Consider the following 18,153-nt stretch of genomic DNA (forward strand, 5'->3'; position numbering starts at 1 on the left):
TGATATACTATATGGCCTCTCCCACCTCCCTTCCCCTCCCAGCTCATTTTGGTTTTGGTTGGAAGAGAGGGTCCTAAGACCACTGTCATTCTTGTGAATTTGGTTTCAAATGTCATGGTGAAGAAATACCTCAGTGATGCCTAATTTTAAAACTGATCTTACGGGTTAACAAGCCAGTCTGGTGGGATGTTTTCCATCATCATTTAACCAGTAATGGTTCTAAAAGTTTGTGTATCCACATGGTCGTAGACCTCCTTTTAATGATTGTATTAACTTACAAGCTCAGGTAGTATTTCTCTTAAGGCTCTATCTCAGAGCACACTGACTGAATGTTAATGTGTGTAGCAAAGTGTTTACTTTCTTTAAATAACCAGCTCTGGAATAGTTCTTTGTGTTTCTAGCATTCTGTGTAGTTGTCTTTTCAGAGGAAGATTTTTCACATTTCTGGGGTGTTCTTAGGGCGGTAAATTTCTTACTTTTTCTCCCCTCTTCTTTTCCCCTAAAGTCAATGCAGGTGGCAGCGAGGGTGGGTGGGTAAGGGATGTTGTTTTTAACTAGCATGGTAGGTATACTCGGGTGGGTGGGGGGGTTGTTAGTTTTTGTTTTTTGTTTTTTTTTTTTTAACGAATCTTGCTTAATACTGTCCATTAGCTGTCATGCCCGGTCAGCAAAATGCTTTAATTTTTTTAAGTGTAGAACACCTGGCTTCTGGTTGAGGGGTATTTTTTTGTTTGTTTTTTTGTGAGAAAAGTAAATGCAGAATTGGAGAAATTGACATGGGCACGTTGCCTGATGTTGGAATGACTAAGGTAAACTTTTTTCTTTCTTTTTAAAATTTTTTTATTTGTCCAAGGCAGACACGATTTAAGGGATCTGCACCCCCGGAATAGCGGCCTGGGCCCCAGAAACCAGGCTGCAAGCCCACCTGGGTGCTGACGGCCTCTTGACACTTTTAAAAATGGGCCTTTTGCAGCCACAGTGCGGATCCTGACAATTAAGTGGAGAGCGGGGAAGCGAAGGCTTTCCCCCAGACCTTTAAGGTGGGTTTTTATTTGGGGTGGGGTTTTTTGTTTTGTTTTCTTTTCTTTTCCTCTGGATTTTTACTTTTAAATTTTAAATGACGTACTGCAGGCCTCAGGCATGACAGGCAATGAGCAGGTGAAGAACCAATGGAAAAGTGTTCAAAAACTCCTGTGTTAGCTAACAGGCTTCTGAATGTATTGCTGTGGTCCACAGAGAAGGCTGGAGAAGGTAGCAAGGAGATGCCGTATCAGCTACTGCAGCCTTAAAACAAAGTTGGTGTCTCTTTGGACTTTAAAATTGTTCCTATGCAGCTTATTTTATTTTTGTTTAATCAAATAAACAAGAGGGTTTTTCCATGGAAAGAGTGTGTCTGTGTGATCCTTTAATCCAGAATGAATAAGGGTGTGCACTCAGCCCTACACAGGGAGCCTGTGGTGGATGGCTTGGAGGTTGTACTCTGTTTGGTGGGCCACATGGGGTCCAAGCAGTGTTTTCAAAACAGGTGGATACCAGCATTTCAAACGAGGAAATGTTAAAAGAGCTTAAATGCTGTGAAAGCTGGACTTCGGGATTCTTGGAAATTTCAGACCTGGCAGCCCCAGGCCTATCCGTCTTCCAAGGAGCTCAGGGGTACCTGTTTCTCTAGAGGGCAAGTATATGATTTCCCAGTTACCAGGGCCCCCCACCCAGTTTCCCCAACAGATGCCACTGCTCTGGTGGGCATTGTCCTTAGGACCACTGCCTGGGGTGGGGGAGCTACTAGAGTGTGAGCTCCAGCCAGAGCGGGGTTGGGGTGGTCATGAGCAGCTTGCCCCAGTTCATCCTCTCTCCGGCAGAGTACCAGAGATGCCAGGTGGATGAAGAAGAACATTCTTTTGTACCTTACATGTTCACAGCTCACTTGGAGACTTCACTTCTCGTTGAAACTAAATTTTCCCTAGCTTGGCTCACCTTTCTGTTTCTCATCAGCCTTAGGTTTGACCTCTGAATATCTGGTTAACTAGAGATGACCAGCACACTGGATTCCACTTGTTCCCCTCCAGTTTCCTCCTGTTTGGTGTCCTTTCTCGGCTGCAATAAGTTTACAGACATTCTAGTGGTGGGAGGTCGTACCCCTGCTGCACAAGGACCTCTCTAAGGTTCTAAGCATCAGTCCCCGGCCAGGGGACCTCTGCTCTCCACTTGCCTGTGTGGACATGGAGCATTTAAAGTGATTTTTTTTGTTTTGTTTTTTATTTTTACTGAAATATAGTCAGTTTACAATGTGTCAGTTTCTGGTGTGCAGCATAATGCTTCAGTCATACATGAACATACATATATTGTCATATTCTTTTTCACCATAAGTTACTGCAAGATACTGGCTATATTTCCCTGTGCTATACAGTGTAAACTTGTTTAAAGTGGTTTTTGCCCGTTGATTGCTTTAGCTTCAACACGGTGACACGCCCTGAGTAGCGGTTTCCTCGAAGACTCAGGACAGCGTATACAACTTTGCACACTGGACCCCAGTCCCCATCCCCCTTTTCAGGCCTGTCGCTTTTATTTCCCTTTTATCTCTAGCTGGACACAATGTTGAATGTAAAAATTTGGATGGATGCACTTTTTTTTTCTTTTTAGGGGAAGGAATCTTCTCCTTAATCCTCCAAAGTCCCAGGAGAAGCTGCTAATAAAATGAGGCAGAACCCACTTTTGAGGGAGGTGCAGAGAAGGAAAACTCTAGAAAATCAACGCCTGATCTTCAGCCCTCTGATTCTTCCATCCCCTCCAGTAGAGTCAGGTGAGCTTCCAAGGATCCAAACCTTCAGAGGGTGACTACATCTGTCCTTGCAAGTTAACAGCCAGTCATTAAAAACACAGTACACGGGGTCATTGGAACCCCCATATGTTGCTCTTGGTACAAACGCTTTGAGGCACAATCTGGCAGTTCCTCAAGGTGTTAAACAGGGCCCAGCAATGCCGCTTCCAGGTACAGACCCACTAAAATTGAGGCCATGTCCACACAGAAACTAGGACATGAATGTTCACAGTAACCTTCATAATAGCTCCAAAGTGGAAACAACCCGAATCTCCCTCAACTGGTGACTGGATAGACCAAAGGTGGTATATCCTCACATTGGAATATTATTAGGCCATAAAAGGGAATGGGGTCCCGATGCATGTTACAACACGTGTGAACTTGAAAAGGCAGGTGAAAGAAGCCAGGTGCCTTCATGACTTCATGTATTTGGAATGTCCGGAATGAGCAAATATGTGGAGATAGGAAGTGGCTGCCAGGGGCTGGGAGGCTGAGGCAAATTTGCAGTTAACCCTAATAGGTTTCCTTTCTTTGGTAAGAATTTCTAGAGCAGTTTTAGGTTCGTAGCAAAATCAGGAGGAAGGTACCAGCAGGGAGGGTACAGCTCAGTGGTAGAGTGCATGCTTAGCATGCATGAGGTCCTGGGTTCGATCCCCAGTACCTCCATTAGAATGAGTGAATGAACAAATAAATAAACCTAATCACCCCCTAAAGAACCCTCCCCAAATGAAAAAAGCTTTAAAAATTATAAAAGATAACTACATAGAAGTTTATAATAGGCATCACACCTGGCATGTAGTAGCTCCTCCCTGTTTATTGAATGAATGAAATTTGCCAGCTCCCTTCCCCTCCCACCAAGGAATATACTCTGTATTAGTTACCTGTTGCTTAGACAAATTATTCCCCCTTCCCCCTCCAAAAATAAGGGAAAATAAAGAGTTTCCCACATGCCCCCCACCCACTACATGCATGCATAGCCATCCCCCGTGATCACCATCCTCCGGGGATTTCTTTTGGGGATGATGAAACTGTTCTAGAATTAGGTAATGGTGATGGCTTTAGTAGTGATGGGTGAATTTTGTGGTATGTGAATAATCTCATTGTGAAAAGTGCAGAGAACAGATAAATCAATACATCTGACCATAGTAAAAAGTTTTTTAAATGAAAAGATCTGGTTGCTTTTTCAGGCCTTGTTATTGGGAGAGGCATGGGACCAGCCTGACCGTCATTAGCAGGGTGAGTGAGCCCTTCCAGAGCTCTGGTCCCCGCTCCCATCGCCACAGGCGGTATTCTGGAAGTCGGCATCACCAGCCAGGATCTTTGAGAGGCAGACACCGGGCTGCACAACCAGCCAACTCCAGAAATACTCATTGTCAAAGTATGTACAGTTTTTTAAATAACTTTTAAAATCTGTCCAATGAACAACATAAAAAAATGAAAGCATGTGTCTCCATCTGGGAGAAGATATCTAACAAGGTATAACTAACAACAAGTAAATATCCAGAATATTTAAAGAACTACAAATCAATAGGGAAAATGTTACCCAATTAAAAGACAACGAACAGATGGGAGGGTGTAGCTCAAGCGGTAGAATGCATGCTTAGCACGCATGAGTTCCTGGATTCAATCCCCAGTGCCTCCTCAAAAAGTAAATAAATACACCTAATTACCTCCCCCCACCCAAAAAAACAAAAAGATTTGGTTAAGTAATTCACAGAGCTCAACTGCACTAGAACTCAGAAATAACAAACCAAACAATAAGAAACCATTTCATATTTTTCATCAGTTTGATAACAATGTAAAAGTCTCAGTATAGCAAGTGTTGATGAGAAATAGGAAGTCTTCCACAGCTGGTGGGACTTTGAAGGAGTTCAGCCCCAAGCCAGGGAATTGGTCAGGAGCTAATAAACCTGAAGATAGGACTGTACACTCTGACCCAGTAGCGTCACCTCCGAGAATATGCCGAAGGTGAATTCTAGCACAAGTGCATTTGATACGTTTATTCAATGGAAGCTGAAATGAATGACCAGGAGCTAACTGTGGGTACATTTAAAAGTCAAAATGTTCAGTACAAGGAGCTAGTTCTGGAATGACTTTACAGAGTTTACCTTGTACGTCTGAAAAAACCTCAAAACAATACTACCTATTTGTTACAGATGTATGTTTTGTTCAGGGAGCTTTACGTGGCTGGCTGGGTTATAGGGCTGACTTCTTGCTAGAAGAGGGAGTTGTAAAACTGAAAGCAGCCAGTCCCTGTATGGTTACTAAACACGGAGGGTGACCGAGAAGATGAAGAGAAACTCAGAACTTCCCCTTTCCTCCAGGAAGGATCCTGATTTGCTCAGGAAGCATGACAATAGGAGACAAATATGAGAGAGCTTTGCATTTCTAGAAAGAACAGAACTGGGTATAAAGTGAGGGTGTACAGTCGTTTCCATGAGACATAGCCAAGGGACTCCCCCACCTCACCTGCTACCTCTCCATTTTCCTCAGACACGTTCTAGTTTTCTCTACCTTCGACATAGATTCTTTCTCCCTAAGTGTGCAGTGCTAGACTTCATCCTGCTTAAAAATGAGTTTTATGTGTCGTAGGCAACAAGTGCTAGTTATTAAAATTTAGGAAGAATAGAACAGAGTATAAACTAGGGGTGTGTATTTCTTCCCTTGGATACCACACTGCCCCAAATAAATACAACAGCAACACAGGGTGAGACCCCGCGGACCCCAGGGGCTGAAGCAGAGATGCTAGTGTCCCGGTGAGGGATGGTCTCAGGGTGGCCTGTGCAGCTCAGCAAAGTGACCCCTCCCCGTGCATCAACCATTTGCTCCCCTGAAACACAAAATTCCATGTCATTCATTATAAAAAGTCAAACTTCTTTATTATAGAAGTTAGTAATTTTTTAAATAATATTATTTTCTTGATTGAAAAGAACCGTGACATAAAATTACTTTCTTCAAGCTTAATTTTATGTGTTCATTGAATTATTTCCTAGAGGGCTGCTGCCACAGAGGGGCCTCCTCAGTAGTTCTGCCTCATATAAAAAGCACTGTTGTTCTTTTGTATATAAATGTATGTGGGGGAGAGGGTAAAGCATGCATGAGGTCCTGGGTTCAATCCCCAGTAACTACATTAAAATAAATAAACCTAATTACCTCCCCCCTCAAAAAATTAAAAATAAATTTTATAAAAAAGTAAATAATTAAACCTAATTACCTCCCTCTCCCCAAGAGAATAAAAGTAAGTAGAATGATAAAGAATAGAGTTTTTTTTAAAAGTGAACCAAGGGCCTGTGCCAGGGTTTTATATGTATAAAATTAAATGTATGTCCAGGCTTTTATTTTCTCATCATGGACTTTCTATATTCTTTCACAGTGGCCTCCCCTCAACCCAAACACTTCATGCATTCGGAGTGAGGAGTAAATATTAGATGGTGTGGAAAGTGAACTATTTCATGAACACAAGCAAAGTCCATTTGGGGACTAAATAAATCCGTGGCTGACTTCCAGTAGTTCCACATACAAGCTGGGTCCCTCTTCCCGTCTGCAAAAAGGATTTGGGGTACGTTGCCTCATTCCTTCTGACTCTTCATATCCAGGAGTGGTAGTTTACTTTCAGTGTTGTCTAAGATGACTTAAAACCTTTTCTAGGGTTGATCTTATTTTTCCCGACAAGACTGATTTTTTTTTTTAAAGGCAGGTTTATGACTATGCTTACCCTTGATCCCCATGCCTAGCCTAGTGCCAGAAGGAAAAGATTCCTAGAAGAAATGAGGAGGTTGGATAACCCTTTGGGTGGTGAAGAATAAGATGTAAGGAGTTTGGAGCTGGGTTTGGGAGAGAATATTCCTGCCAAATTGACAAATATAAACATGACTTTGTTAGTCCAGAGTCATACAGATGCATGGCTTTGCCTGAGTATCCACCCACTTTTCCCTCGCTTTTGCCTGGTGGGTTCCGTGATGTGAATGTACTTTCTGCTGAACCAAGCCCTTCTGGGGCCTGCTGGGACAGGTGGCCTGACAACAACTTTGTTTTCTTGGGTGGGGTCATTTCCTGGTGTTTTATTCAAAAGATGTCAACTTTGATTTTAGTGATTGAGGCTTATCTTGGCAACTTTTACAGTAAAGCATTCCCAACATGTCTTCAAACGGTTATCACGTATAACATACAGAATTCTATTTCTAGTAATATGTGCTATCCTTGCTACAAAAGACTAAAGGCTATTTTCTCTGGACCAAGCTGTCATTGAATCTGAAACTTTTAACTTTTTACACTGTGTTCTGGGCAGGGGGAGACCCTCCTGCAGGAAGAGATTTCAACAGCAGCCGGGACCACCTTCTGCCAGAGGAGTCTGGGTTCTCTGGAAGGGTCTGGCACCGGGACAAATGTTTAGTAAGATCGGGGTCAAGTCAGGGTTTTCTGGGAGAGTCCAGCACTGGGACAAATGCTTATTAGTAAGATCAGGGTTGGGTTGGGTAGCGATGGCCTCTAATCTGGACTGAGATCTTCTCATCAGGTTTGGGGACTCAGTTTAGGAATGTGCCCATAACCTTAAGATCTGTGATGGGAATGAGGAGAGACAGGGTGAGGGATCCACCCAGAACACACCGTCCTACATCCATCATGCGGGGAGGGCTGGGCGCATGCCAGCACGTTGAGGTTTCTAGCCAGTTCCAGCAGATTCCCTGAGAAACAGGCTCTGTCAAGATTCCAGCACACCAGTTATTGCTACACCTTCCACATAAAACATCATCTCTCCCAGCAAGATCTCCCTCCAGGACAGGGAGACCAAACTGCAGGCAGAAGCCCACATCGGGGGAGTAGGAACCAGTGTTGGGGACAGAGGAAGGATCTTTGGTGGGTGGGCAGTTTGCTCAGCTGTGACACAGGCCTGGTATCACCCTCCTCCTTACTCATTTAGATTCTTTTCTGCTTATTTTTATTCTTGATTATGCCCACTACGCGCATGTGTGTAGGTATGACTGTGAACCTAAGAGTTCATTTTCATAGTTGTCAGTTCTCCAGGGATCTCTGCCAACACCACAAACTAGCTGTAAAACTGAACCCATCTTCTCTCTTGCCCGCCAGCTGGCTTCCTCCAGCCACATCCTCACGCACCCCCCAGGGGTGGGTGGGAGACCCCATTATTACACACTCAAACTAGAATTTGGGCAATGCCCTTTTATTCATTCACTGGTTCATTCAATAGTCAAATATTTGGATATTTCAAGTCTCTTTGTTTTCTTTCTCATTTTTTACTAGCATTTATGTCTGGTTTATGTTACCTGTTTCCCAATTTGTGATTTTTATCCCCTCCTTCTCTGTTGAGCATGCACAGCTGTATTCCCAGTGCCTACACAGTGTCCAGCATGGAATAAACACTCAATACCTACATGAAGAATGAATGAACAAGGCTATGTAAGGTATTTAGGATTTTGTAGGCAGTATAAATTCCAACTATGTTTTTTGTTTCATTGGCTATCACCTCACTCTATGCATCACCTGCTCTGGAGTAAATATTTCTTTTGTTTGTTTTTTTAATGGAGGTACTGGGGATTGAATGCAGGACCTCACACACGCTGTACCACTGATCTATACCCTTCACCCTGGAGCAAGTAGTTCCTGAATGCCTCTATGACCCAGGCACTGTTTGATGTGCTGAGGATACTGATGTGAACAACATAGACCAAAGCCCCTGGCCTCATGGGGATCACACACTGTGTGCCCTGCCTCCGATCTCTCACTAGATCCTGTCATTTATCCTGGAATGATCCCATTCCTTTTTATTTCCAGTCTCACTGTGCTTCAATCCATTATGTGCAGAACCTGCACAACTCCTTCGTTCTCTGCTGTCTCTACTCTCCTGGCCTCGTGGTCCCTGTGCCCGTTTCCTCCTGTCACCACACTACAGACCCAGGCTTGAATCCCATTTCTGTCACTCACTAGCTGTCGGGACTTGGGCAAGTGACACAAGATCCTTCATCTGTGTAGTCAGGGTGAGGAGTAGACACTTCTGTTCCTCCTCTGTGAGCTCTGAGACCGCCTTCCATCTCAAGATCCTCCACTGGGTTTATCTGTCCCTTTACTTACATATCAGTTTGTCCAACAATTCAAATGGAGGCTTTCCCATCTTCCTCCCTTTTGCAGATGAGAAAGCTGATCTCAGAGGGGTTAATTCCTTTCCCAGAGGCCACAAAGCTTAGAGGTTGTGAAACCTGGCTGTGAGCTTAACCCCAGACTCCAAAGCCCTTGTAAGTTATTTTGCAATCTGTCTCCACTTCTTGGCTGTGAGACAAGGTTCTCTGATGGAGTACGGGTGGCACAAAACCAGAGTAGTCTCAATGCAGAATGTCTAGGGTGGGTCCGCTTGAGGTCAGAATCTGCCAGGTTTGAGGAGGCTTAGAAGATGGCATTGAGTTGGCCTCTGAAGGAAAAGCTGGAGTCAACTGGGAAGGAAAGCAAGAAGGGCATTTATGGCAGATGGAACCAGTGTGACTTCAGGCTCGGGATATGCACTAGTTCTCAGCCTCCTATTATTCACAGTGCTGAGCCCTGAAGGAGGGCAACAGTGAGACGTCTAAATGTTCCCTTGGCACTTGCCCCATAGGAACCCCCAAGACATGCCTCCCTTCCTTGGCCTTGACTGACCAGACGGGTCACTCATCCGCGGCTCTGGAGGCCGCCTGGGCGCGGTCGGACTGCGAAGCTGGCCCCAAGGGACACATCCTTTGGAGGTGCAGCCTTGGAGCTCCTTTGTCTGATTGGCTAGCTATAGGACTCGCGCCTCCAGGCTAGCCACTCAGAGGAGTCCAGCTGTTCTCCCTTGCCTCTGATTGGCTGGGAGAGGCGCATGCTCAGACACGCCCCGAGCCGCAACCCGTTAACCGCCTGTCGCTGTGAGTGGCCGTTAACCGCCTGTCGCTAAGTGATTTCTTTACAGGCTTGTTGGACCCTGACAGGTAACTAGACTGGGGAGCGACGGGAGGACCAGGTGACAGGATGTGGGGAAGGGGGGGCTGTGGGATCCCAGCAGTGGCTCTTGCCCACCTCGGAGCACTAGAAGGAGAGGAAGCCACCCAGGTGAGGGCCAGGCTGTGGAGGGGGACCGGGCCTCATCTCCCCCCAGATCCACCGAACTGCATAGCAGTCCGCCCAAGCCGGGGACCCGGAGCCGTTTCCTCCCCTCATTGAGTGTCTGACTGTCACATGGGGGTGGTGGGAGGGTATAGCTTAAGTGGTAGAGTACATGCTTAGCAGGCATTAAGTCCTGGGTTCAAACCGCAGTACCTCATCTAAAAGAAGAAATAAATAAACCTAATTACCTCTCCCCTACCCCCAAAGCCAAAACAAACAAGCAAAAAATAAGTGTAACGTGGGGACGGGCTCGGGGGTGGGGTCGAGGCCATTGGACCCCAGGTTTCACCTCGCGCGCAAGGGTCATGGAGGGGCTGGGAGGATGCAAATGATTAATCAACCTTTGCAGTGATTGGATTTGTTCTTTGATGAACATGTTGGCCTCTTGTCTTCACACTGATACATTTGTTCATAATTAGAAAATAGTGCATATTTCCTTCTTCAGAGTTTGAGAAAAAAATGTGTTAGCTTATATATAGACAGTCCCCTGGGAGCAAAGAGAAAATTAGCTCGTGTCTCCTATCCTCATTTGATTGGAAGGAAGAATTTTCATGGGTAAGCCCCCAGAAAGAGCTGTAGCAGTGTGCTTGGAAGAAAAGGAAAGCTGATTTGGGGGGTAGAAGAAAACCATCAGGAGCTCAAAAGAAAACAGTGAGATGGGAGTTGACCACCTCATGGGGGTATTCCTAAGATTTACCTCCGTGATACAGCCTTGCACCCAACACCTGGCAACCACTAGTCTGTTCTCAATCTCTATAATTTTATCATTTTCAGAGTGTTACAAATATGGAAACATACAGTTTGTAACCTTTTGAGAGCATGATTTGCAGTTCTTCCAAGTTCTTGTGTGCAACCTGAAGCTTGTTTTTAGGAAAGGTTGAAACACCTTAAAGTGATATGGGCTGACTCCTCTTTGCCAGATCTGATGTCAAGAAAAGAGAGTTCAGAGCTCAAATGTTGGATATTAATCTAAGCTCCATCGTTTACCAACTTTGTGATGTTGACGTGGCTACTAATATGTTTGTGTCTCAATTTCCCCATCAACATATGGAAGGTAATGAAAAAAAAAACCTACCTCATAGAATTATTGTCAGGATTGAAATGGATAGTAGAAATATACTTAGTGGAGTGTTTATTACCAACATTTGGTAGTTCATCTTTTAGAGTTCTATTATCCATTTTACTCATGTCAGTGGGAGAGAATAGGATTGATTAAATTATGGTTTTTCATATTTGAAAAGGCCAGTGATAACTTTAGCCTGTGTCTAATCTCCACTACCATTATTATTTTGAAACCACACTAAACCTTTTACCTTCTTTGAACAAGGTGTCTGTCCTTTCTCTACTACTTGGCCTCTGCCCCACAGTATTCTTTCCAAGCAGACCTTAGCTCACACATACTTCATCTGGCAAATATAGCTGGCAAATATCCACTGTTCTCAGAAACCTTTGTTCATTCCAACAAACAGAGCCACTGTTTTCGTGTAGAACAAAACTCTATCCAAGTCTCTATTTCAAGATAACTGATACTTATTATTAAATTCCCAGTGACTAGTACAGTGCCAATCATACAGAACATGTTCAGTATAAGCTGTTGAGTCAATGAATGAATTTTTATGTAGGAGGACTGGTCATAGCTTTAATTTCTAGGAAAGAGTTTACTTTTGAAAGTATATCCACTTTTTAAATTGGTTAATTGTCCTGTAGCAGTATCATAACTTCTTTTTTTGCTCTATAACTCCATCTACTTGTTATCAAAACACTATGGTACTGGCACAAAAACAGACACATAGATCAATGGAAGAGAATAGAGAGTCCAGAAATATACCCAGGCAGCTATGGTCAGTCTATGACAAAGGAATCAAGAATATACAATGGAGAAAAGATAGTCTCTTCAATAAGTGGTGTTGGGAAAACTGGACAGCTACATATAAAACTATGAGATTAGAATATTCCCTCACACCATATACAAAAATAAACTCAAAATTGTTTAAAGATGTAAATGTAAGACCAGAAACCATAAAACTCCTTGAAGAGAACAGACCACTCTTTGATATAAGTCATAGCAATATTTCTTTGGATCAGTCTCCTAAGGCAAAAGAAATAAAAGCAAAAATAAACAAAGGGGACCTAATTAAACTTAAGAGTTTTTGCACAGCAAAGGACATCTTTGACAAAATTAAAAAACCTATGAAATGGGAGAAAATGTTTGCAAATGATGTGACTGACAAGGGGTTAATATTCAAAATATATAAACAGCTCATAAAACTCAATATCCAAAAAAAACCAATCAAAAAAAATGAGCAGAAGACCTAAGGGTTCCAAGTTATTCACATCCTTGACAACACTTATTATTATCTGCCTTTTTGGTTATAATCATCCTAGTGGATGTGAAGTTGTATAACACTGGGGTTTTGATTTATGTTTCCCTGATGATTAATGATGTTCCCCATTTTTTCATGTATTTATTAGCTGTGTTTGTATCTCTTCTTTGGAGAAATGTTCAATTTAGCTCCTTTCTCCATTTTAAATTTGCTTATTTATCATCTTATTAAGTTGTAAGAGTTTTCATATATTTTGGATACAAGTTTCTTATCAAATGTATTTTTTTCCCATTCTATGAGTTGTCTTTTAACTTGACAGGATCCTTTTTTTTTTTTTTTTTTTTTGTATACTCCGTTCATCTCCACCCTAATCTTTATTTCCTTCCTTCTACTAGCTTTTGGGCTTTCTCTAATTCTTTCTTCTGTTGGTTTTTTGTTTTTTTTTTGGGGGGGGGGTTGGGGGAGATGTTATTTATTTATTTTTAGAGGAGGTACAGGGGATTGAACCCAAGACCTTCTGTATGCCAAGCATGTGCTCTACCACTTGAGCTATACCCTGCCCCCCTTGACAGTATCCTAAGAAGCATAAAAGTTTTTGTGAAGTCCAATTTATTTTTTCTTTTGTTGCTTGTGCTTTTGTAATATATCTAAGAAGATTTTGCCTAGTCCAAGATTACATTTGATAACTCACAATATCTTAAATTGCGGCTGGAATTAATTTGAAGATGCTGCGTTATACCGTATTTCTGTCACCTGCTGGCAAGATTCATACCCCTAATACTGACTGTAGTTTTCAAAGTGTGGAATGTGGAGCCCTCTTGTGGGAAGTGCTTTAGAGTGCTTTCAAGTCCAAATCTATTATGAAAATAATAATGTTAAGATGTTATTTGCCTTTTTCACTATGTTGATATTTGTAGTAACGGTGCACAGATATTGGCAGGTAAAGCCACTGGCATCATCACATAGCCTCTGGGAATTTTCATTATACATTCTTTAGAATATAGAAGAAAAAGGTTAAAAACAGGTATGCAGTTGACCTTTGAACAACACGGGTTTGAATTGCACAGATCCACTTATGGGCAGATTTTTTTTTTTTAATAGTAAATACTACAGTAGGGCACTATCTGATCTGAGGTTGGTGGAATCCACAGATGTGGACCTGCTTACATGGAAAGCCAAGTGTAACTTATATGTGGATTTTTGACTGCATGGAGGGTTGGGGCCCCTAACCCCGATATTGTTCAATGGTCAGCTATAATTCTAGGAATTCTTTAGAATTCAGAAGTTAAATTATTTAACTTAGTATTATTTGTCATATTAAAAAAATAGTTTTGACCTCCTGGGCCCCTTGAAATAATCTTGGAGCCCCTTTAGGGAGCTTAGGACCACACTTTGAGAACCCCTACACTGCAGTAATAGATCTTTTGATAGAAGAATTATTTGAAATGCGCTTTAAATTTCTACCAGTATCACTTATGTATTGAGGAATCTTTGACCTAATTAAATATTAATATTTAATTTAGCTTTCATATATGACTTTCAACATATTTTAAATTGTACATTATATATAGATATATGGATGATAGATAGATAGATAGATAGATAGATAGATAGATGCTTTAATGGAGGTGTTGGGGAATCCAGGACCTTGTGCATACTAAGCATGTACTATACCACTGAGCTATTTCCCTCCCGCCCATTATATCTGTTTATTTTTTTTTATTCTAAATTCTGTGATGAAGAGGCTACGCATGCATATAATTAGAGTGTGGCCTTTAAAATAACTGCCAAAATGAAACACTGGATTCTAGCTTGGGTGCAAGAATAGTCAAGATCTGCCATATGACATAACTTAATCTTTAAACTAATTATTTAAATTTTCCTAGGCTTTAGCCTGTAGCAATATTTCTCCCTGAATATTCCAAACTCTGTAATAGTAAACCATGAGTGCTAAACCAGAAGGTGGGTAGGAATGATACTGTTGGTGTACATCTTGAGGACATTCATAGGTGAGAATTCTGAGACTGAACTCTCAATTCCATTAAAAGGAATATTTTTTCACATGTAAGTTTTCCACGTATTTAAGAATGGTAATATTCCTTGGATCTTCCAAATTAATTCTGAACTTCTGAATTGAAACGTTAGATATAAAATAAGATTGAACTGAAAAGCTGGTTATATTACTTCATAGCACATGACCCAAAGGAGGCCCTACTATGCAGATGAGGATGTGACAGTGAGTTTGGAGTGATGTTCAACTCTGGAAGCTCTTAGAGAAGCTGAACAAAGCTAAAGCATTTAAAAACATATTAAATGGATGAGTTTAAGTACCATAACTTTAGTTATTCCCTTATTTCCCATACTTAGTTGATTGGCAGATTTTGCTCACGTGATGTAAGTTACACTCAACATGGAAAATGCTTTTTTTTTATTCCACCCTCATAATTCTAAAATCAGTTTTTTATGTTGTAACTTGACTGACACTTTTGACCAAATCAGTTACACTTCTCAGTTATATGCAAGAACTCAGCTATGGGTCACAACATCGCTTCCTTTTTCCATAAATAAACCAAGACATTCAAATAAATACATCTTGGAACTGCTGACTGAGTATGAATGTCTCATAAAGTAAAAATGGGCCCCATTTAAAAAGAGGTATGAGGGAGGAGGGCTTATATGATGCAGATATACTGTTGTACCATGGATATGTTATATTACATCAGGTCATTGTGTAGGTGTAAGTAATGCTCGTAATATTTGCACCCAAAAGTGTATGTATACAGGGACACACACACATTCTTGTTTGATAACATATTGTTAGTATCATTTTGTGTTTTATTATATAAAGTTTAAATATTTTCAGAAAAGAGCAAAAGTTAAATTTTTCTATATGACATTTTTAAGTACCATTGATAATATATGAAAAATGTTTCTTAATTGACAATACATTTTATTTTATATTAGGTTTCACTTCTTATCTTGGAATGTTTTCAAATATCATAGTCTGAGAGAACCATGGTGGCAATGTGGATGGAAGGTAAATACTTAGTCTTTCCTATTTCATCTCCCTCTCCGCACTGACTTCTGGCACTAAGAAAGGCTTGGTACTTCACAGCCCTGAGCCCTGTGGTGCAAATATTTCAGCAGATTCTGGGACGGAGTGTTGATGTGGGAAGAGTCAAGGAAATGGCAGGCTGGAGGAGGCCAGAGGGGAGGAGAGGCATATGTACCCCTAAGGGATGAGAGAGACAGTGTCTGACATCTGGGAACACTGAGGAGGGAGGAACCCTTGGAGGGAAAGGCCCAAGGTCTCTTCCAAACAGTCTTGTCTTTCTTTGTTGAAAGCAATGGGTTTCATAGTTTAAGGCTCCATTATTTAGCACATCACAGAGCCATTATTTTCGGACATTTTTTTCTCATTCTCTTTTTACCCTAGACCAATAAAACAAAAAAAAGATGGCAGGAACAGACCTTGGTGCACTTCTGCAGTCTGTTTGCCAGGCTCCACAGCCTCGTCCTGCCTCCTCAGCTCCCACCCAAGGATTCCCAGAGCTGCAGGAATGAGATTTTTTTTGCGATTTCATTCCTTGTGGTGACTCCCTATGTCACCTTCTTGAGGGCCGTGGTAAACTATTCCTCCGTAGTAAAAATACCTGTGGTACTCTTTTCTCTGCTGCCTCTCTCACATATAAGATGACAGTATTAAAATTGCTTATGTTGAATGTATTGTCATATTTCAAAATTATTTACATGGTAAAATAAAAGTATATTCTTTATTTTTTATTATTTTTTAAGTTGAAGTATAGTCAGTTACACTGACTATAGTCCATTTCTGGTGTACAGCACAACATCCCAGTCATGCCTACATATACATATATTCACATTCTATGTTTTGTATTTTGTGTCTTCAACTGTGTTTAACAAGGAAGAAATAGAATCTTGGGTTAAGGAGGGAGGAAGAACCTCACATGGCTGAGTCACAAGTAAAAAGTCAGAGTTCTCTGTGCCTCCGTGGACTCTCCCTGCCTTCCTTCACATTGCCCCTCTGTCCTGTTTCTGTGTATCCAAACCTAAGTATTCTGTAATCCCCAGTTTGAGGCTCCACCATGCTGATCCTTTTAGCTGGAAGTCATTTCTCTTGGCTCTGAATTCACAACACATTTAATTTGTATCTCTTTTATGGTACATACACTACCTATTTTGTGGTATGGTCCTTTATGGATGGTTCTGTGGCCTCATTGTGGGACAGTACCTATGATACGGAATTTGTATTCACATTACTGCCTGACTGTACTCACACAGATAAGAGATCCAGTTGAAGTATTTTGAGTAGGAGCTGCCAAAAACTTAGAATTTCCACTGAAAAAGTAGCAACAAATTATTTTTTGAATGTCTAAAACTTCATCCAATTATATTTTCCCAAACTACCTCTTTTTGTGAATATTTTCTTTCCTTCATTTAAAAAAAATACAAAAAAAAGACAGAAAAAATACCTATTTAATAGTAAAGGAGAAAAATGAATATTCTCAAAACTTGAACAAATCTTCCTTTCTGCTATTTGGTTTATCTTTTCTTTATAAATAAGATTTCTTATTTCAATGTAGCAAGTCCCAGCATTTAACTATTCATTGTTGCTTATTCATTAATGAAGACGAAAATTTTCTGTGGGGGAGAAAGTTTTCTCATCAAAAGGACTCCCTAATACAGTCGTTCCTCGGTGTCCAGGGGTGATTGGTTCAAGGACCCACCCTGGGAAACCAAAACTCTCAGATACTCTAGTCCCTTGTGTAAAAAGGTGTAGTGTTTGTATATAACCTATGCACACCTTTCCACATATTTTACATCACCTCTAGCATATATGCTATGTAAGTTGTTGTTGGCATGCAGCAAATTCAAGTTTTGCTCTTTGGAACTTTCTGGAATTTTTTTTTAAAAATATTTTCTATCCATGGTTGGTTGCCATGGATATAGAACCCACAGATACAGAGGGCCAACTATTACAAGTATTTGTTCACAAAGCCCTCTAATCTTCATTTGGTCTTTTAATATATTAAGAAACATAAACAATGCATGCTTTTTTTAACTGGCAGCATAAGCAGATAAGGTGGGGCGTCCTTGGAGAAGAGAACCAGGAATGGCTTTCTTGACAGAAGAGAATTCGTTTTTGGCCTAAGGCATTTTGTGATCTAAGCCTGGTCAAAAGGCTTGCCCTGGAACAGGTCTCAGCAATCCAAGATCTTAAGGAAGCAAAGAAATGCAGGAACAGAGGGAACGCACTCAAACAATAGTGCAGGAGAAAGCAGAGTCCTAGTTCCTCCGCAAGGGAGACACATAATAATGAATCTTTGAGTTCTGTGGCCACTAAGGCCCATACCCAGGTGGAAGTTGGAATGATAGATGATGTTGACCCTCCTAATTTAAATCAACTGAGACTTGGACTCTGTCCACCTTTGCCCCAATTCTATGTGAATTCTCCTCTGCTCCAGCCGCTTCATGACTATGGACATACCCTTAGCTTAAAACTTCCCCAGTTTTTGCTGTTCAGGGAGACACTGCTTTGGGAAAGACTCCTAGCGTTCTCCTTGCTGCAAGTAATAATAAATCCTTCCTTCTCCCCATCTTTGATTTGGTCATGTCTATTGGCTTGACACCCACCAAGAGGCGTACCTAGTTTTTGGGTAACAGCAAGGATATTAAATCCTCTAAATCCTGGGCCCCCCAAATCAATCAGAGCATAGGAAGTTACGGCGCATCTGTGTTTCCTACCTGGTAGCTTTCATCCTCATCATGTTATAAAGCAGTTCCTCCGTATGGATGCGTTTCCCACCAGTATCATCTGGAGAGCTCCTTCTGAAAGTATATTCCCAAGACCCACCC

General features: G+C 41.5%; 1 long non-coding RNA gene across 2 annotated transcripts; it reads left to right on the forward strand.

Moving 5' to 3' along the window:
- Nucleotides 1–594: 594 nt before the first annotated feature.
- LOC141573801 (uncharacterized) lies at nucleotides 595–16,071 on the forward strand. 2 transcript variants are annotated; one of them, XR_012500118.1, is made up of 4 exons: nucleotides 595–2,800; nucleotides 4,006–4,196; nucleotides 6,192–6,377; nucleotides 15,241–16,071. It is a non-coding gene; the product is annotated as an uncharacterized LOC141573801 (long non-coding RNA). The 2 variants fall into 2 exon arrangements; XR_012500119.1 differs by lacking the exon at nucleotides 6,192–6,377.
- Nucleotides 16,072–18,153: the final 2,082 nt, after the last annotated feature.

This window comes from Camelus bactrianus, chromosome 17, assembly GCF_048773025.1.
Source record: "Camelus bactrianus isolate YW-2024 breed Bactrian camel chromosome 17, ASM4877302v1, whole genome shotgun sequence".
NCBI lineage: Eukaryota > Metazoa > Chordata > Mammalia > Artiodactyla > Camelidae > Camelus > Camelus bactrianus.